We start from the raw sequence: 6,037 nt of genomic DNA, 5'->3' as shown, positions 1-6,037 counted from the left end.
ACCTGCTTTCCAGCTCCTCTAGAGCTCTTCCGCACGGTTACCGAGAATAAAGGCTGGCCCGCCACTGTTCATTGCGCTTTGTTCAAAGAATCTTCTACAGTGCTGTAGTTAAAAAGTCATTTCCTCCAGTACAAGTGTTGAGTGCCAGTGCTGCATAAGCAGTTCCAAGACATTCAGGAGGATGAAGGCCTGGCTAAAATCAGAGGCCTGGGAAAATGTGCCATTGCCTCTCCTGGCCGGGACGGGCCCCTACCCTCGGACCATGATGCAAGGTTGGTGCAACGTCATGAATAGTGACAGCACAGTCTCACTCATCCAAACACTCATTTCACCTTCAACCCCAAAGCATGGCGATACTTGACCTCAGCCAGTGATGGCACTCATTACTGCACTCATTAATTCATTCCAGGAGTGACCATTGAACACTTTATGTATCAGGCACTGTGCTCTTAGGATACCTTCCTCGTTGCCCTCAATAAACCAGCAAGTTGCGCATGATATTGCCGGAGCCATTTCGGCAGCCCCGACTTCTCCTCTCCCAGGATGTGCAGATCACACTGTGGGCTCTGCAGCCCCTTTACCATCCTGTGCCCCCGCCCCAGCCCTCTCCTTCCAGTGTCACTGGACCTAATGTCTGGCTCTCTTGCTCTTGCCTATGGGGCCAGAGTAAGATGGATAGGTAGACTTTATCATTTGCAGACAAAGTCTACAAATATCTTTTATATTCATAAAAGTGCCACTATGTCAGAAATTAAAAGAGGAAGAAATCCAGAGTTTAAAAGATGTTAGTTGCTACTAATAACTATATGTACATAATTAAACCACCTGGAACAGCAGGCTGTAAGTGCTTGGTGAATCAGAACTTTAAAACCAGCATCTGGCTCGGGGGGGGGGGGGGGGGGGGGCGGCTGACATCTGTAATCCCAGCACTTTGGGAGGCCCAGGCAGGATCACTTGAGGCCAGGATTTTGTGACCAGCCTGAGCAAGAGCAAGACCTTGTCTCTACAAAAAAATAGGAAAATTAGCCAGGCATTGTGGTGCGTGCCTGCAGTCCCAGATACTTGGGAGGCTGAAGCAGGAAGATCACTTGAGCCCAGGAGTTTGAGGTTACAGTAGGCTACGATAAACATCCCCAGGATTAGTAAAGGCCCTGGGTAGACTCTCCACTCACATGTTCCAACAGTGCAAGACAGCTGTCACAGCTTTCCAAAGACACCAGCAGAACTCAGCTGTTCCCTTCCTGGTCCCTTTACCCTCTTTTTAAAATTGACAGTGTGCGTATGTGTGTGTGTGTGTGTGTGTGTGTATGTGTGTGTGTGTGTGTGTGTGAAAGAGAGAGAGAGAGTTTCAGACCCTATATGTTTGGATTAAACAGGGACTTCCCTATATGGAGCAGATCGTAGCCACATCTGAATACACAAGTACACAGCAGTTTCACTAAGGACATAATTTGAGAGGAAAAGAAAATGTTTCTTTGCCCCAAAATATGTCGTTTTTTTTTTTTAGTGTCCTGACGTGGGCCTTAAATTTCACCTTTAGTTTCATGCCAGTAAGTTGAGAAAGTATTTCAATGTTCAGGGGTCTCCTATTAAACATAATACAAACAGCCCTGGCAGGAGAAATGCCAGAGCCATTGTTATTATTTAATACTCTGGCAGAACATGGAAACACAGATCGAGTTGGGATTGGCAACCCAGGACGGAGGAGGTGTGAGGAAGTGACCCCAAGCCGAGCTCTGTCGGGCCAGCCACCCGCGTGGTGTCGGGCGGGGACAGAGTGCCCGCATAGTCTGCCAAAGAACACAGATTGACTTCTCCTCTTCTTATAAAAAGAATTACTACTGTTTCAAAAAGTATCATCAAAAATTCCAAAAATTTGTCCTCGAGAAACTTTCCTAAAGAGGAAAAATAGTAATAGTGTGGTTCAGGATTATACCACGCCACCGGAACTCTCGAAGAACTCCTGTGAAAATCAGTCTGCTCCAGTCATTTTGGTGCCCAGTGGCCCTTCTCTATATTTTGAGAGCAATTTCAATCCTTCTGTATAGAGTTTTTTGGGTTTTTTTTTTTTTTTTTTTTTTTTAGGAAATTCTAGTTTTGTGAGGCTAGGGTTGGGGCAGAATGCTGAAGAGCCCCTTGGGACAGTGCCATCGCGTCGCTTAGAACATCTGGCCGTGGGTCACAGAATGCACCTCAGTCTGGCTTGCACACATGGGGACTTGGTTGGCTTGTGGGACTACTGAGCCCCAAGGTGGTTCAGGCGTCAGCCGCGGTTCACTGTGGAGGTTCGGGCAGCACCAGCCCTTCCCCTGCATTTCTCTGGTTTCCCTGAATGTGGGCTTCACTTTCAGTGGTCGGAGACCCCCACCTCCACATTGTCCATGGTACAGAGCGCTGGAGACACCTTTACCCCAAAGCCCCGCCGTCCATTCTGATTAGAATGGCTTGGGTCTTATGACCACTCCGGACTAATCACTTTGGCCCTGCCCTGAGTGGCTTGACCTAAGTCACATGCCCCATCCCTGAAGCTGGATCAGAGTTAGTCCCACTGGAACCACACATATGGAAACAAGAGGAGTAGCAAAGGGGTAAAGGGAGAAGAAGGGGGGAAAAGGCTAAAGGCAAGAACATGTATAGAATTAGGCCAGGTTTTGAGTTCTAGGTCTCCCCCAGCCGTTCACTGCACAAGTGCCTCACATTGTACAAGCCCCAGTTTCCTCGCCTGTAAGTGCTGACTACAGTAATACCTACCTGGTAGCGCTACTGTGAGAATTAAGTGAAGAATTCATGTGAGATGCAGAGAACAGTGCCTGGCGTGTCACTCAGTAAGAGCGACTTACTATTATGTTAGGCTGGGTGGGTGTTCACCTGTGGAGCTAAAGTCCCTTTTCCTAATTCACCTCTCCTATCCTTCTGTATTATTGGGAAGCAATCGTAGAAGCCTGGGCCTCACTCGCAAGCCCACATTCCCTGTCCTGAAGCGGTTTCTTGGCATCTTGATTTCGTATAGCTAGTTTGTTAGACCTGGCATGGGGGCGTGTTTCCTGAGTTACATGCTTGGACCAGGAATTCTGAAAAGAATTTAAGGGAAATATTTAGGTAAAATTTCCTCCAAAACAAAAACAGTGTAACCAGCCAAAGGGGCCTATGAAAGAAAATGTATTTTTTAATTAAACTTGTTTCCTGCAAATAAAGACACACATCCCAGACGTGAAGAACTAAATGTAACATCTGCAAATGTAACAATTAAGTCTGCCTTCAGAAAACAGCCCAAAATAGCTAGTGAGAGAACAGAAAGGGCCACATCCTGATTACAACCCTGACTTGTTAGGGAGGGCAGTTTATCATCTCAGCTGCTCAATTTCAGATTTGAATTGGCTGTGTTTCTCTCAGCCAGTAAAACAAGTTTCTCTGCCCAATTTCCCAACCATTTCGCCAGAGTTAGTTTATGTCTAGTTTGTGAATGCTTTCAGTTGTTCACTTTGGAACTGATGCCTTCAGCGTCCTGCAAATGCTCCAGCCTGAAATATTCTTCTCCCCCACACCGAGCTTCCCTTAATAGATGTGACAAAACCAGATTCTTCCTCCAACATCTCGGTCTCGCCGCTCCCAAGGGTAAGAATGTTTGTATCAATGTCCCTTTAGCGAAAAGCAATGATTTATTCCCCCAGCTGATATTTTTCTGGATTTCCCTGAAACCCACCCAAGGATGGAAACACAGGAAGCATCCATGCCCCTGGAGCCTTCATCGTTTTATTGTGGCTTTCCTTCCCTTTCTTCCGCTGGAAGAAAATTTGAGAAAGGGCCAGAGATTATTATTGACATGATCAAAGGGCTGCAACCAGGTTTCCACATAAAGATAGACTAAAAAGATTAAAATGCGTGAGTGCAGAAAGACCACATCTGAAAAGGCAGATACTAACAACGTTGTGACAGGTAACAGTGAAGAGAGGCACTGTGCTAGGTGTTTCCCTGCAAATCGACACGTAATCTCTAGAGCAGCCGTGGCTGGTACACAATGGTCCATATTACAGGAGAGGGGTTGGGGTTGGAGAAGTTGGGGGACTGGCCAAAGGTTCCCCCGGCTCATGAGCTCAGCCGGGATTCAAATCTGTCTGATTCCAAATCCAAGCTCTTTCTGTCTGACGTTGCCTTGGCCATTTGGTTAGAGACTATATGACTACACTTTTAGTTGTGGGCTTGCAGAATTTGTTAATTCAAGCAGCAAATAAGCTAAAAACAAAGGAAGGCTAACACAGGGTTAGATTAATTCATTGATGAGAACACTGAAAAAAAATCATGGCTGTTTAAGGAGTGTATTGAACTACTGAGTTTCCTGATTCGCTCGTGCTCTTCAACAAAAATCTTTGGTCCCTCACTGTCACACCCACCTGGATGGATGGGCCACCAGCATAGTCTGGCTTTCTCACTTTCTCTTTCCTTCTTTCCATAAATATTTATTCAACACCTTTGCTGAGGACTGTATTAAGCACAATACATAGAACAGAAATTCAATAATGTATAATATAATCCCAGTTCAAAATCAGTTTATTTTTTGGTTCCATGGAGAGTTCAATGGAGGCTTCCATGAGGAGGGGATGGAAGAAGTGGGGACAGTCCACTGGGGACAGTCCCCTGGGGACACCCCACATTGCTGCCACATCAGGCAATGAACTCAATGGGAAGAAGAAAAGTATCAAAATTGTCTCATGATGGGGAGACCATGGTAAGTACAAAAAGAGAACAAGGCACTGTCACTGTGAGGTGGGGATGACACCAGGCTTGGCTTTGTGGTGGAGGGAGCAAGTGAGCTGGCCCTCGAAGGTAGGCTGGGACGCTGGAGGTCCTGGCGCCCACCTGGGACTCCCTGGCCATCCACCCTGGTGTTTCACTCCCAAGGACAGGGACACCCTGCTTTTCTGCTACCATCAGGCAACGAACCCACTTTCAGACTACATAAAGTGTAAAATAAATAAAACTTCCCCGAAGTGCAGGCTTTTCTGTGACTACTCAGTTGTGATTCCTGACACTCAAGTGAATCGGTAAGTGTTTCCTAAGGCCCACTGGGGACCCAGATCTCCCGTGGCCACTCTAAGCCTGGCTTCCATGCCAAGAGCACCCTTGTCACCCTCCTGAACAACTGATTTTGCATCCCTCCCTGGCCAGAGGTTATTCTCTTCACCTGGTGGGTCCTCACCTCTTTTCATGTTTGACTCATATGCTCTGAGTCCTCTCAGGGGCGGAAGGCGTGGAGCTGATCCAGTGAGCGAGGGTTCCATGGGGTTCCGTGGAGGGTTCCGTGAGGATGGAGTGGATGAAGGGGTGGCAGTCAGCCGGAGGAGAGCATCAGAACAGGGAGGCAGCATCGCGACCCAGAACAAAAGCTGTGAGCAGGTAGCAGAGCACAGGGTCAGAGAATCAGGAGCAGAAGCCACCATGTTGAGGGTCACAAGCAGGAGGTGCCCGCAGCAGCCTGGATGTGCACCGGAGGCAGGGAGGCCGGGACCTGCGTGGCTGCAGCCATCAGCTTTCTTCTCCCCTTTGCCTTCCAGAGCCTGGCGTGGAGCTCAGTACAAACTAATACTCACAAGCCACAACTTTCACAGAAACCAGGAAAGTGATCTTTGTGACTTTTCTTCCTCCCTTCTATTTTTAATTTTTCCCACCTCGTGTTTGGCAATGACTTAGAAGGAATTGAAAGACAGGTTAACTCAGAAACTCCCCTAACTGGTCGCCAGGTGTCAAGTCCAACCTGGCCAACCTCCACGGCCCTTAGCAATGACCCCCCCCACCCCCCGCCAGCTGGGGTGGCAAATGTCACATCTGGAGTCATTTAGAAGAGAAAGGCTCTTATTTCTCCTGCCTGGTTCCCTGGCCACAATTTTTCATTATCATATTGAATTTCCCCGCTCCTGGCTCCCGAGGTGCCAAACTTTGTCTGTTAGTTTGGTTTCGTTTTATTCCCCCTTTACAGTCACACCCTGAGCTGTCCGTCTGGAGTTGTTCCTTTCTGTTTCCTTGTTTCAGCTGGCTTCCA

This window comes from Lemur catta, chromosome 5 (assembly GCF_020740605.2).
Source record: "Lemur catta isolate mLemCat1 chromosome 5, mLemCat1.pri, whole genome shotgun sequence".
NCBI lineage: Eukaryota > Metazoa > Chordata > Mammalia > Primates > Lemuridae > Lemur > Lemur catta.
This window is presented reverse-complemented; position numbering follows the sequence as displayed.